The sequence below is a fragment of the Coregonus clupeaformis genome, unplaced genomic scaffold (assembly GCF_020615455.1).
Source record: "Coregonus clupeaformis isolate EN_2021a unplaced genomic scaffold, ASM2061545v1 scaf1193, whole genome shotgun sequence".
In the NCBI taxonomy this organism is placed as follows: domain Eukaryota; kingdom Metazoa; phylum Chordata; class Actinopteri; order Salmoniformes; family Salmonidae; genus Coregonus; species Coregonus clupeaformis.
Window position 1 is genome coordinate 150911 of NW_025534647.1, and position 19466 is coordinate 170376.

The 19466-nt window shown below is 39.4% G+C and overlaps 2 pseudogenes; both read right to left on the reverse strand.

The window, feature by feature from the left end:
* Positions 1-18319, reverse strand: part of LOC123486396 — a 51285-nt pseudogene extending 32966 nt beyond the window's left edge.
* A 197-nt stretch (positions 18320-18516) lies between these two features.
* LOC123486397 lies at positions 18517-19115 on the reverse strand (annotated as a pseudogene).
* Positions 19116-19466: the final 351 nt, after the last annotated feature.

The following is a 19466-nucleotide window of genomic DNA, read 5'->3' on the forward strand; positions in this document are numbered from 1 at the left end:
GGGGCATGGGGGGGGTTCCCTAGGATGCTCCCGTATGATAAAAAGGATCATGGGGAAGCACTGATCTAGCTAATGATTAGCACAAATACATCGATGGGCAACCCCATACTCCAACCTATTTATTTATAGCCACTATGCTGCATTAGTTGGGCTATTGGTGGTAATGCTTATTGCTAAATAACACACCAGTCTGATATTATGGACCATTATGTTGTTAGGCTCATTTTTGGGGGGAGGACATTTTTATTTGAATGGTGTCACTATCATTTTATTTTAATTAATTTTGGATTAGAAAAGTCACCAATGCTGCGTTCAGTGCGAAATAACGTTGCAAGTTAAATTATGAAGCTTGGTGCTGTTCTGAACAACCTGTTTGAAAAACAGGGAGGGGTTGGGTTGTGGGTTCAAAATGCACCGCTGCCATTCTAATATCCCATTACTCATTGCTTCAAGCCACAACCTGCCACACTCTCCAAATTGAGGAAATTAGATTTTCACATGTGAAACTGCAAATTTCATGTTTTTTTTTAAACGAATTAAATTATATGGGGTGTTTAAAAGTAAGTGAGTACGCTGTTCAGCAAAACATTTGCAATACCCTACTAATTACATTTGACATGATTTTTCAAATTTGACCCTACTTGGGATTCACAACTGGCGACCTCTGGATTTGGGAAATGCTGATTTTTTCTGCTTCACCGCAAAGTCTGAAACATTCCTCCACACATTAATTATATATAATACATCTCTGGACTGATTATTCTCTCATCATTGATTTCATTTACTTATTTCAGAAATTTGAGGGGGTTTCTGCTTAGTTGTCTAATAATGTGGGGCAATTATTCTGTTTTAATATCAGTCCTGAATCACCATGATAAATATAATAGTTTTTCTTGAGTGTATTTGAACAAAGATGAGATTTACTTTACTTACGTCCAAAGTGTTAGGAATCCAGGGGCAATCAATCATTGGCACAGACATGGTGGAGTAGAAGAAGATCATTATGCCGTGAACCAAGAGATTGTGAGTTCCAATCCCAGGTGGGACATGCTGAATAATAATGATTGTATAAATAAACATACACAATATGATCATGATTGTCAAAATGTATCAAATACAGTATGTAAGTTGAAAACACTGTATGTTAAAAGCACTTTTTGTGTGTGTATCACAGCGACTCACTTTTTGTTTGGAGGGCATCACCTGTGAAATATATTGAACATTTGAATCCCACATGTGAAAGGTTATATGATCCATATGAAAATCCACACGTGAAGCGTCATGTGAAATATCATCACATGTGAAGTGTTCCAAAAACACTTAGTTCATTTTGATTTCATATATGAAAATCCACATGTGAAACTTCATGTGAAATATCATCACATGTGAAGTGTAAAAAAAAAAACATAGTTTCTAATTAAATAAAATGTTATTTGTCACATGCTTTGTAAAAAAAACAGGTGCAGACTAACAGTGTGAGAGAAATAATAAATACATGAGTAGCGATAACTTCCAAATATACATTTTTACATTTTTAGTAGACGCTCTTATCCAGGGCGACTTACAGTTAGTGAGTGTATACATTTTCATACTGGCCCCCCAACCCGAATCGAACCCACAACCCTGGCGTTGCAAGCTCCATGCTCTACCAACTGAGCTACACACGAGGTGCTGTACCAGTACTGAGTCGATGCTGCCGGGGTGCGAGGTAGTTGGGGTAGATATGTATATATGCCCTACCAGTCAAAAAAGTTTTGGATACGCCTACTCATTCAAGGTTTTCTTTATTTTTACTATTTTTTTACATTGTAGAATAATAGTAGAAGACATCAAAACTATGAAATAATACATATGGAATCATGTAGTAACCAAAATAGTGTTAAACAAATCAAAATATATTTTATATTTGATAGTCTTCAAATAGAGACCCTTTGCCTTGATGACAGCTGTGGTGTATTGACATTATGACTGGTTTTGGAGGAACAAAGAATGTTGTTTTATGATCTTATTTCAAATGTGGCGTTTGGAGGGTGACGCCCCAGGGAGACTGGTGATTGGCCAGAAGAGGGAGCCCCGTCTCCTTGTCATTGTTTATAAGTAGGACCTGAATGAAGAGGAAGTCAGAAGCATTCAGATTAAATTGGGATGATGCTCCTCCAGACAACGCAGGTCTGTAATTTATGCTGTAACCTCGTGGTATTGAATAAAAGCCTCTAAAACACGGTGCAGCATAAAAGCGGACTCTTTGTTGACAGCAATAATTACCAGCATTCTCCCGATACGACACAGCTTTGCACACTCTTGCATTTTCTCAACCAGACTTCATGGGGTAGTCACCTGGAATGCATTTCAATTAACAGGTGTGCCTTCTTAAAAGTTAATTTGTGGAATTTCTTTCCTTCTTAATGTGTTTGAGCCAATCAGTTGTGTTGTGACATGGTAGGGGGGTATACAGAAGATAGCCCTATTTGGTAAAAGACCAAGTCCATATTATGGCAAGAACAGCTCAAATAAGCAAAGAGAAACAACAGTCCATCATTACTTTACAGACATGAGGTCAGTCAATATGGAACATTTCAAGAACTTTGAAAGTTTCTTCAAGTGTGGTCGCAAAAACCATCAAGCACTATGATGAAACTGGCTCTCATGAGGACCGCCACAGGAATGGAAGACTCCAGAGTTACCTCTGCTGCAGAGGATAAGTTCAGAGTTACCAGCCTCATAAATTGCCCAGCCCAAATAAATGCTTCACAGAGTAATTGTAATTCTTTGTTATTGTTGTTTCTCTGTAATACTGCTAGCATAATACTTGACTATCCACCTAGCAATTTTATGAAGTTGGCTGTAGCTAGCCCAGATGGGTCCCAATATCCCAGCCTCATAAGTAGCTTCCAAAAATAATTTCAGGCTATCAATCAGGTTAAGTACTGTGGCTAGCTTTCTAACTATCTTGCTGGCATACCTGCTGGTAGACTTTAGAAAATGTATGCACTCACTACTGTATCGCTCTGGATAAGAGACATCTGTTTAAGGGTATGCTTAAATAGGTAGTCTTGAAAGGTGATCCGCTCAGGAGTATGCTTTATGCAGAAAAATAAACTATTCTGACATAGATTCACATAAGATTATGGCTCTAATGCTGGAAAAAGTGGGTCCGGTGTTGAAATGATGCCCCTGGGCCAAGGTGTGGTTGACTGTCGGTCGCTGGACCTGGGTTCGTGTCCCGGCGGGGGCTACCCACCCAAATTTGCTCCGAAGGATGTTAACTGTTGTGGCTCTGTTCCAATATCCACCATAGCATTCCTTGCATCCTCTCTCCCTTGCCTCTTGTTCAAAACCCCCTTTGGATGAGAAGGTCAAGCGGGAGGAACCTTTGACCTTCTTATCCAATGGGTTTTGAGGAGATGAGGAGAAGGACGCACGGAAACAAGGAAATGCAATTGAAAGTCTCCCCTTGTATATACAGGTCTGCATAGGCATGCATGCTAAGTCACATTTGGTCAGAATACCTATTTTATGAGAGAGACCTGGCCAAGAGGGCAGCTCAATTAAAAACACATAGATCAAACACATTTCAGTGCATACACAGCACCCGAAACACATAAAACTCAAACTATGAATTGAGTTGACAGTCCACCTGTCTATCAAGTGTCTACAGTACTTCCCAGTTGGCCTTTGTTGGCTCTCAGCACAACACAACCAAGGCCACTCTGCAGCTCAGATACTGGAGGCTAGTTAGGGTTCAGGAAACTGAATTGTTTGTGTATCACAGGAATGCATTTCCTTCACTGTCTGCCTGGTTGCATGCCACCGGTCAAACTCCCGCTGGGTTGTGGGTCAATTACCCAGCATTATTCCAACATCGTAAGTCCAACAGAGCGGATGGTGGGGGACTGATTTAGGTTCACAAGGTTTTGAGTGCACGTGATGAATATGATCTGGGTTCAAGCAATTATTTGTTTTCTTTTAAATACTTTGAGAGGGTTTCATTGAGCCTGCCTGGAGTGCCAGATGGGAGGGTTTTGCACTTTTGGGAGGATTCAATTGGTTAAATTGCAGGAGGCATGCTCAGCCAAATGCAGATAAAGTGTTTGAAAGATAAGCAAAACTATTTGACAGGTTTAGACATATTACAGTTTTTTCAATCACTTTGGTGCAATTTTTACAAGTATGTGGTACATTTTCACCACTCTAAGCACAAAGATCTCAGCAGAGCATCAAAATGGCTCATATTTCAAAACTATAAGCACATTTTCAATTGACTGAAGTACAACAAACAAATTCACAAAGTCACTTGTTCACTGCATCAAATCACTCTTTCAATTTGGATATATATTCAATCAAAGGCTGTGTTTACACAGGAAGCCCAATTCTGATATTTTGTTCAATTATTGGCAAAATATCTAATCTGATTAGTCAAAAGACCAATTAGTGAGAAAAAAATATCAAAATTGGGCTGCCTGTATAAACACAGCCTAATGTTTGCTTTTCCAAAATGCAATATCTACTTTACTTTTGATATATTAACTTGATGCAATTAGCTATCACTTAATCAAACTGCTCAAAATGTATAACTACTGAACCAAAATGATGTAGTGCCTAGTTAACTATATCGTTTGATAACTGCTGTCCACTGTAAATGTCTATATTTTTACCTCATAAATGTATCAATTTGACATAATTTATTTTGGAGGTAAAACTAAATCCTATATGGATTAGGCAGTAAATACAACATCCATACATATATTCCAGGTGCATTCCACCCTGCATCCCGCTGCTGGCTTCCCTCTGAAGCTAAGCAGGGTTGGTCCCTGGATGGGAGACCAGATGATGTTGGAATTATAGTGTAGTGTACCTGGGTTGTATTTAACAATGTATTCCACTCAATTTCTGAATTTCATTGTTACACTGTAAGCTGATTAATTTCAAGCAGATAGACAGGCGATAGTTTATCAGTTGACACATCACGTAGAAAAGGTGATCTTGTACAATGTTGCACAGGACAGAAATGGAATACGACACAGTGTTATGTTTTTACAGTAGCCAACTGCTTTCCAATACCCCTATTTCTGATGATTTGTCCTACTTATGTATTGTATAAGATAATAAAACTAAGACTACATATTTCTCAACATGTTCACAACCTGCCATTGATATAAATAGTAATGTAAGATCATTTCACATGTGAAAATATAACTTTCACATGGGAAATTGAAAGTTCACATGTGGGGTCGAAATAGTGTTGAATTGAATTTGAATTGAAGTAGTAAACAGTATACAAATTGCAATTCAAATTTTAATTAAATAAAATAGAATTGAATTCAGTGAAATGTTTTTTTTAAAATGGAATTAAATTATATAGGGGTGTTTAAAGTAAGTGAGTACGCTGTTCAGCAAAAAAATTTGCAATACCCTACTAATTACATTTGACATGATTTTTCAAATTTGACCCTACTTGGGATTCAAACTGGCGACCTCTGGATTTGGGAAATGCTGATTTTTCTGCTTCACCGCAAAGTCTGAAGCATTCCTCCACACATTAATTATATATAATACATCTCTGGACTGATTATTCTCTCATCATTGATTTCATTTACTTATTTCAGAAATTTGAGGGGTTTCTGCCATAGTTGTCTAATACTGGTGGGGCAATTATTCTGTTTTAATATCAGTCCTGAATCACCATGATAAATATAATAGTTTCTTGAGTGTATTTGAACAAAGGTGAGATTTACTTTACTTACGTCCAAAGTGCCTAGGAATCCAGGGAAATCAATCATTGGCACAGACATGGTGGAGTAGCAAGAAGATCATTATGCCGTAACCAAGAGATTGTGAGTTCCAATCCCAGGTGGGACATGCTAAAAAATAATGATTGTACAAATAAACATACATAATATAATCATGATTGTCAAAATGTGTCAAATACAGTATGTAAGTTGAAAACACTGTATGTTAAAAGCACTGTTTGTGTGTTATCCCAACGACTCATTTTTGTTTGCAGGGCATCACCCCTGTGAAATATATTGAACATTTGAATCCACATGTGAAAAGGTTATATGATCACATATTGAAAATCCACATGTGAAACGTCATGTGAAATATCATCACATATGAAGGGTTCCAAAAACACTTAGTTCACCTGATTTCATATATGAAAATCCACATGTGAAACTTCATGTGAAATATCATCACATGTGAAGTGTAAAAAAAAAACATGGTTTCTAATTAAATAAAATGTTATTTGTCACATGCTTTGTAAAAAAACAGGTGCAGACTAACAGTGCAGAGAGAAATAATAAATACATAAGTAGCGATAACTTGCCAATATACATTTTACATTTTAGTAGGCGTCTCTTATCCAGAGCGACTTACAGTTAGTGAGTGCATACATTTTTCATACTGGCCCCCGTGGGAATCGAACCCACAACCCTGGCGTTGCAAGCTCCATGCTCTACCAACTGAGCTACACACGAGGTGCTGTACCAGTACTGAGTCGATGTGCCAGGAGTGCACGAGGTAGTGTGGGGTAGATATGTATATATACCCTACCAGTCAAAGTTTGGATACGCCTACTCATTCAAGGGCTTTTCTTTATTTTTACTATTTTTTACATTGTAGAATAATAGTAGAAGACATCAAAACTATGGAATAACACATATGGAATCATGTAGTAACCAAAAAGAGTGTTAAACAAATCAAAATATATTTTATATTTGATAGTCTTCAAATAAAGACCCTTTGCCTTGATGACAGCTTTGCACACTCTTGGCATTTTCTCAACCAGCTTCATAGAGGTAGTCACCTGGAATGCATTTCAATTAACAGGTGTGCCTTCTTAAAAGTTAATTTGTGGAGATTTCTTTCCTTCTTAATGTGTTTGAGCCAATCAGTTGTGTTGTGACAAGGTAGGGGGTATACAGAAGATAGCCCTATTTGGTAAAGACCAAGTCCATAATATGGCAAGAACAGCTCAAATAAGCAAAGAGAAACAACAGTCCATCTTTACTTTAAGACATGAAGGTCAGTCAATATGGAACATTTCAAGAACTTTGAAAGTTTCTTCAAGTGTAGACGCAAAAACCATCAAAGCACTATGATGAAACTGGCTTCTCATGAGGACGCCAACAGGAATGGAAGACCCAGAGTTACCTCTGCTGCAGAGGATAGGTTCAAGTTACCAGCCTCAAAAATTGCGGCCCAAATAAATGCTTCACAGAGTAATTGTAATTCTTTGTTATTGTTGTTTCTCTGTTAATACTGCTAGCATAATATGACTATCCACCTAGCAATTTTATGAAGTTGGTGTTAGCAGATAGGGTCCCAATATCCCAACCTCATAAGTAGCTACCAAAAAAGTAATTTCAGGCTATCAATCAAGTTAGAGTACTGTAGCTAGCTTGTCTAACTATCTTAGCTAGCATACCTGCTGGTAGACTTTGAATGTATGCACTCACTACTGTAAGTCGCTCTGGATAAGAGCATCTGTTTAAGAGTATGCTTAAATAGGTAGTCTTAGAAAGGTACGCTCAAGAGTATGCTTATATATGCAGAAAAAATAAACATATTTCTGACATTAGGATTCAGCATAATGATTCTGGCTCTAATGCTGGAAAAAGTGGGTTCGGTGTTTGAAAAATGATGTCCCTGGGCCAAGGTGTTGGAGTTGACTGTCGGTGCTGGACCTGGGATCATGTCCCGCCGGGGCTACCACCCCAAATTTGCTACGAAGGATGTTAACTGTTGTGGCTCTGTTCCAATATCCACCATAGCATTCCTTGCGTCCTCTCTCCTTGCCTCTTGTTCCAAAACCCTTTGGATGAGAAGGTCAAGCGGGAGGAACCTTTGACCTTCTTATCCAATGGGGTTTGAGGAGAGAGAAAGGGCGTAAAAGCTAAGAAATGCAATTGAGAGTCTCCCCCTTGTATATACAGGTCTGCATAGGCATGCATACTAAGTCACATTGAGGTCAGAATACCTATTTTATGAGAGAGACCTGGCCAGGAGGGCAGCTCAATTAAAAACACATAGATCAAACACATTTCAGTGCATACACAGCACCCGAAACACATAAAACTCAAACTATGAATTGAGTTGACAGTCCACCTGTCTATCAAGTGTCTACAGTACTTACCCAGTTGGCCTTTGATTGGCTCTCAACACAACACCGTTAACCTAAGGCCACTCTGCAGCTTGATACTGGAGCTAGTTAAGGTTCAGAGAAACTGAAATGTTTGTGTATCACAGGAATGCATTTCCCCTCACTGTCTGCCTGGTTGCATGCCACCGGTCAAACCCGCTGGGTTGTGGGTCAGTTAGCCAGCATTATTCCAACATCGTCAAGAAGTCCAACAGAGCGGATGGGGGGGGACTGATTTAGGTTCACAAGGTTTGAGTGCACGTGATGAATATGATCTGGGTTCAAGCAATTGTTTGTTTTCTTTTAAATACTTTGAGAGAGTTTCATTGAGCCTGCCTGGGTGCCAGATGGGAGGGTTTTGCACTTTTTGGGGGATTCAATTGGTTAACTTGCAGGAGGCATGCTCAACCAAATGCAGATAAAGTGTTTGAAAGATAACCAAAACTATTTGAACCCAGGTTTAGACATATTACAGTTTTTTCAATCACTTTGGTGCAATTTTTATAAGTATGTGGTACATTTTCACCACTCTAAGCACAAAGATCTTAACAGAGACATCAAAATGGCTCATGTTTCAAAACTATAACACATTTTCAATTGACTGAGTACAACAAACAAATTCACAAAGTCACTTGTTCACTGCACAAATCACTCTTTCAATTTGGATATATATTCAATCAAAGGCTGTGTTTCACACAGGAAGCCCAGTTCTGATATTTTGTTCAATTATTGGCAAAATATCTAATCTAATTAGTCAAAAAGACCAATTAGTGGAAAAAAATATCAACATTGGGCTGCCTGTATAAACACAGCCTAAGTATCTGCTTTTCAAAATGCAATATCTACTTTACTTTTGATATATCAACAATGCAATTAGCTATCACTTAATCAAACTGCTCCAAAATTTATAACTACTGAACCAAAATGATGTAGTGCCTGGTTAACATATATCGTTTGATAACTGCTGAACACTGTAAATGCTCTATATTTTTACCTCATAAATGTATCAATTTGACATTTATTTTGGAAGGTAAAACTAAATCATATATGGATTAGGCAGTAAATACAACATCTCATACAGTATATTCCGGTGCATTCCACCCTGCATCCCCCCTGCTGGCTTCCCCTCTGAAGCTAAGCAGGGTAGTCCCCTGGATGGGAGACCAGATGATGTTGGAATTGTGTAGTGTACAATGCACTGCTGAAATACCTGGGTTGTATTTAACAATGTATTCCACTCAATTTCTGAATTTCATTGTTACACTGTAACTGATTAACTTCAAGCAAGACAGGCGATAGTTTATCAGTTGACACATCACGTAGAAAAGGTGATCTTGTACAATGTTGCTCGGGACAGTAAATGGAATACGACACAGTGTTATGTTTTTACACTAGCCAACTGCTTTCCAATACCCCTATTTCTGATGATTTGTCCTACGTATTTATTGTATAAGGATAATAAAACTAAGACTGACATATTTCTCAACATGTTCACAGCCTGCCATTGGATATAAATAATATTGTAAGAATCATTCACATATGAAAATATAACTTTCATATGGGAAATTGCAAATTCACATGTGGGATTCGAAATAGTGTTGGATTGAATTTGAATTGAAGTAGTAAACAGTATACAGAATTGTAATTCAATTTTTAATTAAATGAAATAGAGGTGAATTCAGTGAAATTCAATGAAATTAAAATACCTCTTCTATTCTTTATTAGGCATAGTCTATACAGACAAACATCTTGGAAATAAAACATCAAACATCGTATATATACATGCATATAAAAATATTGTTGGAAACAATTGATTTGCAGGACAAACTCTTAAAATGAATGTTCAAGGAAAGCAAAACCTGTATGTGAATATTCTAAGTTATTATATTTCATGAATTGCTTCAATTTTGTTCAATATTGGGGGAAAATACTAAATTTCCCAGAATGCATTAGTTTAACCCTCAAGTTGACCCTGAGGGCTTCATAAAGAGGCCAAACCAATTAAAGCACAGATAAAGTGTTTGAAAGAAAATAAAGAACTATTTGAACCCAGGTTTAGACATAGAATAGTTGATGCCAGAAGATTTGCTCATGATGTACAGAATTAATGGGGTTTTTGCTGTTTAATTGCCTGATAGCGAAACCCAAAATAAAATGTGATGGTTTTGTGAATACTGGTCACAAACTCATCCAAGAGCCAATCCCTTAGAATAGTAGTGCAACTATGCCAGGTGAGGAAAGTGTGTGTGCATGCATGTGTGTGCGTGTGTGCATGTGGCGTTTCACTGGAATCTGGTTTTGAAAAGAACAGAATCTTCTTGTGCTGTGGATTTCAATCACACTTCACATTAGTGTCCCAAAAACCTGTGGGCCTGTGCAAGTACTACAGTTAGCTGGTGCGGTTAACTTAATAACATAATTATTCCCTCTGAAAACAATAATGCATTTCGTGCTATAGAATTCCATAACATGTACACCAGTCCAGACACAGTATGGCGCTTCTCCACTAAATGAATGTTATCTGTTCCTGTGGACAATATAGTATAGTACAGTAAAGCGCTGCCGTGACTTCGAGGTACACATTTACAGTGAAAGTAATACTATTCCCTGTTCATACCTGAATCTCCTGCTTTTTTCTCTCTGAGGATTTGTGACATTAAGGAGCATACCCTACTAGCCTATGTAGAACAAAGAACGTATTTTTTTCTAAGCGCTTCTACCAGCGTACTTATTCAAATGGCTTTCTCACTAATCAGAAGAGGTACTAATCCAGAATTCCTTCCAATGTGTGTGCAATTACAATGATAATTTAATATGGTACATTTCAGAAAAGTGTATATACCATAAACATACTGTTGACAAGTAGGCTATGGTGTAATGGAATGTTTTGCCTTGTGTGGTAGGTTTTGTGGGTTTTGACACTCTTATGTGGGTGTCATAACCAGCCGCAAAATAACTACCATGGTATGAGTTTTGTTGGATTTTACACTCTTATGTAGGTGTCATAACCAGCCGTAAAATAACTACCATAGTAGGTTTTGTTAGTTTTACACTCTTATGTAGGTGTCATAACCAGCCATAAAATAGCTTGCAATATATGTCTCAACAGGGCTAAATATATGTGTTATGAACGTGTCATAACATGTTATGAAGCTGGCTGTCAAGTAAAGTGTTACCAAAAAGACAATTAGAAATTAGAAGAAAGTTGGTGAGCTCTAAGATGTGCCAAGCTCCAAGAGACTTGCACAGCTGTAATTGCTGCCAAAATGTAAGGCTCTACAAAGTATTGACTTTTGGGGGTGAATAGTTATCCACGCTCAAGTTTCTGTTTTTTGTCTTATTCCTTGTTTGTTTCACAAGAAAAAATATAATAATCTCTGTGTCTGAAGTCAAGCCTATTATATTTTCCATTACTTCCATCTCTTTTTCCCGCCTTCTCTCTCCCCACCAATCAATCACTCAATAAAATTTATTTATAAATCCCTTTTTACATCAGCAGCTGTCACAAAGTGCTTATACAGAAACCGAGCCTAAAACCCCAGAGAGCAAGCAATGCAGATGTTGAAGCTCGGTGGTTAGGAGAAAAACTCCCCTAGAAAGGCTGAAACCTAGAAAGAAGCCTAGAGAGGAACCAGGCTCTGAGGGGTGGCCCAGTCCTCTTCTGGCTGTGCCGGGTGGAGATTATAGAGTACATGGTCATTAAGGCTAGATTGCTCTTCAAGATGTTTCAAACATTCATAGATGACCAGCAGGGTCAAATAATAATCACAGTGTTTATAGAGGCGTAACAGGTCAGAACCAATAAATTGATTACTTAATGAATTCATAAAAAAATGCATCAGCTGTTTTCTAATGCAATACTAGGTAGCTACCACCATAATTACAATCTAACATTCAGCATACCAGGAGTGTCGCTCACATGAATTGAATGATTACACAATCAATGTTTCGCTGGCTCAAATACCTTTTTGAACAGTATCCAAAGTAATTGCTGGGGAACAGTTCGATGGTAATGATTTGACCCATGAGCTACATGATTTGTAAGAGGAAAACCAATCATCAAGCACTTTAGTAAAGCTTAGCGCATCTCTGCGCTGCCCAGGATAGCTGGGTGGAAGGTTTATCGCCGCGACGACCTGTGAGCAAGGGCCTATGCCGAGCAGCGCGCGCCGGGGAACCCCCTTTCTGAAACGCTCTGGTAAATGCCAAGTGACAGCTGGCATTGGACAGAGATTTCGCGGACTTCACTCCGGGGGTTCTGATGAGGCGAAGAGTTTTCTCCCTCTCTGTCTTGTTTCGTTACGCACTGACTGCCCAAAATGGATATCGCGCCAAAGTGGAGGGAGTTAGGAGGATAATTGCTTAAATCCTCCTGATCTATTATCCACTTACTTTGCTGCAGTGGTGCAGTCAGGTTTGAACCCATGCCTTCCAGGGTCAATGTGTAGTCCACAAAGGACCAGGTCCCTTGGGGGAAAAAGCCATGCTGTACTTGCGTATATCACATTAATCTGATTAAAATCTGTTATTTTTTCCTATGGTCTGAACCTTAGCACATAAAATCCGATATTTCAAGCCACATTTCAAACCACCTTCGTAGGTGGTTTGAAATCAGGCGTTCTAAATCTGATTCCTGGCCACATGACTTGTGTCTGAACAGTCAAATCTGATTTATTTGCCCTCAAGTGGTTTTTAGCATATCTTGTTTCTTCCTAGTTACTCTGTTGACAGTTTTGATAAGAACATGTGGTAGCTAAACTAGCTTGTTAATTGTTCCACAAACAAATAAGTGAATGTGCTAGAAAGCTAAACAGCTACCTAGATAGCTAGTTGACTGCTGTGGCTGTCCAAAAAGGGCTTGTTTTGAAGGTTGTATCATCTTATACTTTGAGGCTTTAAAAATGTTTTCTCACTATGATTTTGAACATACAAAGCAACTGGGAAGCGTTGGCAGGCATTGTTGTCACCTTAGCTTGCTACCTAGCTTCTGTGTGGTCGGAAGCATAAGCACCACCACCAATCCAGCCCTACACCACTGCACACAAACCACGTTGTTACTATGACAACTGGCGTATGCATGTCGGCAAATGACTGCTGTCTGAAGCACACAAATCCGATTTGGTCACTTGTAACTTGCTGTTTGGACAGTCAGTATTCCAAAACGTTTTTGAAAAACAAAACTGATTTGAGCAGTTAAGGCCTGCAAGTGTGAACGAGGGCTTAACTGGTCTCGAGATACCATCAAAACTACAGGTCACTTGCACCCCACTGCAAAGGTCAGATTTTCAGTACAAGTTCACTTCCCCAAATACTCTGACAGTCATGTTATATTCATTCAATACATTTAAGACAGAATAACTCACCCAAGGCCTTATTGTGAAGTGGTGTGTGTTAACTATGGTTTTCTCTCACAGATATTCCTCAAGGGATATTGGATACGTGGTGTTAAATACTGTATTACCTCAATGGAAATTAGCCAATATTGTGGTACTGCTCTAGACCCAACACACCCTCTCAAAAGCCAATCATATCCATACTGTAGGAGGCAAGCGATTAGGTCTCCTTTGGGAAATCACCTTGAATATACCTATTTATCCTATCCACACTCCTAGAAGCCATGATTCACTCACCATGCGGTTAGATAGATGCTGGTCTACGGGGGCATTTCTCTATTACCAACACAAAGGCTACAGTTCTTTCCATAAGGAGTAGTACATTTACATTTTTAGTCATTTAGTAGACGACTCTTATCCAGGCGACTTACAGTTAGTGAATACATATTTTTTTATACTGGCCCCCGGTGGGAATCGAACCCATAACCTGGCATTGCAAACGCCATGCTCTATCAACTGAGCTTCCACATCCCTGCCCGGGCATTCCCTCCCTCTACCCTGACAGCGCTATGGGCCAATTGTGCGCCGCCCATGAGTCTCCGGTCGCGGCCGGCTGCGCCAGGGGGGATTCGAACCAGGATCTCTAGTGGCACAGTTAGCACTGCGTGCACTGCGCCACTCAGAGTATGTGAACAAAACATTTTTTTGCTAACTAACCAACAAACAAAATGATATAAATGGTTTGGGTTCTTTGCATCATAGGGCTGAGAAAAAGTAGTTTAGCTCGGTGAGAATAAGGGCTGAAAAATAGGCTAGAACAGAGCCAGCTAATTACCTCTTTCTATATTGTTGTGTACTGTATGTGGGCATGTATGCTGTTATAGGCAGTAGCCTACATACAGTATCTATGATAGCGTTGGTCCTATACTAAAGAGGTAGTCAAGCATCAGGGTTGTGTTCATCAGGCACCAAACAAAAAAAGAAAGTGGACTGAAATAGGGAGGGACTACCTGGGCTTAATAAAAAACGCTCATTTTCATTTTTGTTCTTAAAAACTTTTGCTATGGTGTGCATTACTGAACGCTGACCCTGTCTCTTAGTGGAGGCATAATGGGTCTTCCAGAACCACATACACACTCCAATCTAAAAGTTGGCCTCCAATGAACTATTTTTTCTTTGGGATCATATGAATGATAATGTTGAGCTTGAAAGGGAAAAATACTTAAAAGGAGTCTGCATAATGCATTCGTCAGCTGATATTTACAGAGATAGGAGCAGGTCCAGGTCTTCCTAATGCAGCATTGAGCTACAGGAAAGAATGAAGGATGGCTTACTGGCGTCCAATCCATATGGAGATAGATAGTTGAAACCTTGTTTAAATGTATTTTCTTGTTTGTAAAGAATATAATTTAGGACACAAAAGAAAAGACAGATGTGCATCTACTCTCCCAGATATGCATCTGTTGGTCCCAGATACCTTTAAAAATCTGGTCACTCTGACAGAGCTCTAGAGAGTTCCTCTGTGGAATGGGAGAAACTTCCAGAGGGCAACCATCTCTGCAGCACTTCACCAATCAGGCCTTTATGGTAGAGTAGCCAGGCGGAAGCCTCCTCAGTTAAAGGCACATGACAGCCAGGTTGCCAAAAGGCACCTAAAGACTCTCAGACCATGAGAAACAAGATTCTCTCAGTACAGGTGAAACAAGATTGAACTCTTTGACCTGAGTCACCAAGTGTCACGTCTGGAGGAGGAAACCTGGCCTCTCCTTCAAGAGAAGAATGGGAGAAAAAACCCAAATACAGGTGTGCTGAAGCTTGTAGCGTCATAACCAAGAGACTCAATGCTGTAATCGCTGCCAAAGTTGCTTCCAATAAAGTACTGAGTAAATTGTCTGAATACTTATGTAAATGTAACATTTCAGTTTTTTATTTGTAATTCATTTACAAACATTTCTAAAAACCTCAATTCACGTAAATACAAAAAAAAATAGATTTACCATCATTTGATTGTAGTATCATTTAGTTTTTAAAATTGTGATGTAAATATACACATTTCATCATATTTATGTGGTAAAATCGACTATCATTTAAAAGGGCGGTACACCAAAATGTTAAAAAATGATTAATCCCTCAAGACAATGACCAAATATATATCTTAGTTTTCTTTGACCCAACAGTAAACAATGGGAGTAGTAGGGTCTATGGAGGATGCTTCAAAAGCATGCCCAAATCCTCAAAGTCACTTTAATAAATGTTATAGCAACCAAATACCAACAAGTTGCACATATAGAATATTGAAGGGTAGTAGGAATTCTGGTATTTATTTTATGAATACGCACCATTGCAACACTATCACGTACATTCCAGAAAGTAGATAGTTATTATATTACAGTTACCAAGTATTTAGGCCATGACTGCAACCAAGCATGTCTAAGGTAATTTTGAACATAACTAATTATAACTATAGGTGAGTACATAAGATGCTCCATCTGTGCGGTGATCTGTCTATCTCGATGAATCACTCCAACAGATCCTCCACCCTCTGAGGATATGTATAACTTAATATTATGTCTCAAAGCTGAGTTCAAATAAATACATTTTTAGATTTGGCCTAGAATAACTCGTTTTCAGAGAATACACATCAATACAGCTCTCTGTAGATTTAGAGCATATTCAGTTCTGTATTGCAGTTCTATCAATAATATACACTGGCAAGAAAAGTATGTGAACCCTTTGGAATTACCTGGAGTTTTGCATAAATTGGTCATAAAAGTCACAACAATAGAAAAACACAGTGTGCTTAAACTAATAACATGCAAATTATTGTATTTTTTCTTGTCTATATTGAATATTAAACATTCACACAGTGTGGGTTGGGAAAAAGTAATAACATACCATTGGAAGACTTCGTATACCATATGATAATTTTGGTTTTGTACACAGTCATATGATACGTGGTATAGAAAGTACATTCTTAGAGTGAGTACATGGGAGCTATATCTCTCTGCAGATTATCTGTCTATCTGGTCAAAATCACTGATACAGGTACCCCTCAGCCTCTGGTGGTATTGATAACTTGTTATTATGTCTCGGATAAGCCTGGTTTCCAGAAAGGTCCTATTAATCAATTTAATATAAGTGAATTAGCTGTTTATGGCACTGGGGTCAAAATGACCTCAAAATACTTGAAATTTGAAAGTCCATTTTGATACAGAAACACTAAACAATGATATAGAATTATTAAGAAAACATTGATTGAAAAAGTCATGATATTTGAAGATTTTAATAAACTAACTTTGGGCTATGCAAAAAAATATTTATCTTGGGGTCAAATGTTTTCTTCACAGCCTCACTGTCTACCTCTTCTCCTCTTCACTCTTTCTTCTCCTCCTTTTCTCTTCTGCCTCCCCTTCCTTTTTCTCCTCCTCCCTTCCTCCTTCTCCTCCTCATCTAGGTCCTCCTCTGCCACATCTCTCAGTCAGCCGCTCTATCTCAGCGTCGTTCCTCGAGGCCTCTGTCTGGTGCTGTAGTCTCCCAGCAGCTTCTTCAGCTTGGTCTGCATCAGCTCCAGGTTGCTTTTATCACCAGTTCTGTCTAAAAATATTGCTGTCTGGCATCCATTTAGAATTCACTTTCCATTGTACAACAATCTTAAAGTCCTACAGTTTGTGCATTAAAATACTTAAAACAAGGAACACAGCTAACTACAAAGCAGTTCTGTAAAGGTAATACAATTTTAAAACAAGTTTTAAAGATCCCACCTTCTCTCGATTTCTTGTGGTTTAAAGGGGATAATTTTTGGAGTCCAGTTCAGCAGAAGGCAAAGATCCCTTCAGCAGAAGTTGTGACCTTTCTCCTCCAGCATGCCCTTGGCTTCCGTTTTCCGGTCAGCGACTCCATCAGGTCATCCTTGGACAGGCAGAAGAGATCTTATTAGCCAATGCTGGATGTTAGCTTCATCCTCCGGTTACCTGCCTTAGAACCCTTTATCGCTAAAATCTGATCTCCCAAAGTAGCTGCCATCTCAGTCTGCAGAACTCGTGACGCCATCGTCAGCCACCACCGCCAGCTTGCCCTCTTTGACAATATACCATCTCACGGCCGATGTCGCCCTTCTTACAGATGTAGTACGCGGAGCTGAAAACCTGGGGCTGCAGCTTGAGCACCAACTCAATCAGCAGGCCGCTTAGCAATCAACAAAGATGCGGACCTTCTTGAAGTACCTCTGGAGTGGACGTTAATGGCGATTGGGCCTGAGCTTGTCGGCAGGCGCGCAGTGTCTCCCTTTAGGCCACAGGCAGCGTGATTGGTCACAGGTGGTAGTCGAACCACGTGATGGCGGCTTTTGCTCAGTTCCTTGTCCACCTTCCACTTCTGTATAGTGTTATAAGGAGAAATTGACTCTGTATTCATGATATGTAAGACAACTACCTACTGTTGTGATGCACCTTGCCCTCCAACCCCCAACCCCACAATGGGGCGCTAACATAATTTCTATGAAGTGTAATAAGCGCTGCTGTTTGCGTCAGCAAAAATCCTCAGTACTTTGATGGCTCAGACAGTCTGTAGCCTTTTCGAACCCCACACACGCACCTGCATGCTGCTTGATGTTGTCGATGCGTGCCTGAAACTCGACCAGCGGCACTGATGTTGAGATCATGGGGCCCTGATGTTGCCCACCAGGGTGAAGATAAACACACCCACCAGAGTCTAGCACATGGAAGAAGAACTCTGAGTCAGCTCCGGTGGCGTCTCGCAGTTGTTGGTCAGCGTCAGCGTGGACCAGTAGAGGCTGAAAGATTGCTCCTCCCCAGTTCGCGAACTCTGGCTCCTTCCCGGAGTCCATTCTAAGGTCGGGTAGACCCAGAGGTCAGAGCGGCTCCGATGGACGTTCTAATTGATTTTTGTATAATAAATGTACAACATAAAAATACAAAGACATCTAAATTATAAAATGAAAGCGTTAAGCAGTAATTATTTCCAATGTGGTCTGGGTATAGGACAAAACAGGTCTAAGAAATGCATATGATAAGAATATCGACATCACAATAAATACTTCCAGCAGCTGAAGCTCAACAACCTTAGAGGAAAGGAGTAGTAGAGGCAGGCGTTCCAGTGGATGATGATGATGATGTACATGACCAGGATGAAATGGAAGAGGTTGGTGTAGTTGGTCTTGGTCTCGGTGCGGGTGAAGAAGAACTTTCCATCATACGCGTGATTCGGAGGAGTTTGTTGGGAGCGGATCTTGGGTGGACAGTTCCCAGGAAGATGTAAAACACATCGGTGGGCAGCATGGAGACAGCGTCCAGCTTGAACTGGAAGCCTGCTGATGTAACATGCAGCTTCTTGTCTTTGACCAACCGGGCTTCACGCAGCCTAGGGATTATATTATAGAAATGAAGTAAAACATCACGCGTAATAATAGAACCGACCTTTGATGTATCAATTTGAGTAATTTGTTATAAACATTAAAAATGAAAAGGAAATAAAACACACGCACACACACACACACACACACACACACACACACACACACACACCTGTCCTAGAGGCCGCTGTCAGCCAGGTAGAGGACATCAGGTGTAGTCAGAATCAACCAGGTGACAATTGAGTTATCCTGCAGCTCCTCAAAGCAGGCCCTGACACACAGGAGACAGAGCAGAGCAAACTGTTAGATGCTCAATCATGCTTTAATACAAGCATCTCTTACAACCATTATGTGCATTGTGAACGTCTTTAAAAGGAAATGCACTCAGTACTTCAGTGATTGCAGGTGAGTGAGAGGATAATATGAGTTAGACAAAAGAAGAATTTACTGGAAAAGCAATTTTAGTATGACACTTTGAAACATAAAAGGAAACTTGGTTATTTTATAACCTCAGGAATCAAATACATGCCACTAACTAATTATATATTTTAAACAAACTATATATTTTAAACAGTTAATTTTTACCTGTTCTTATCTTTGGTCAATTGTACATAGCTGGTAT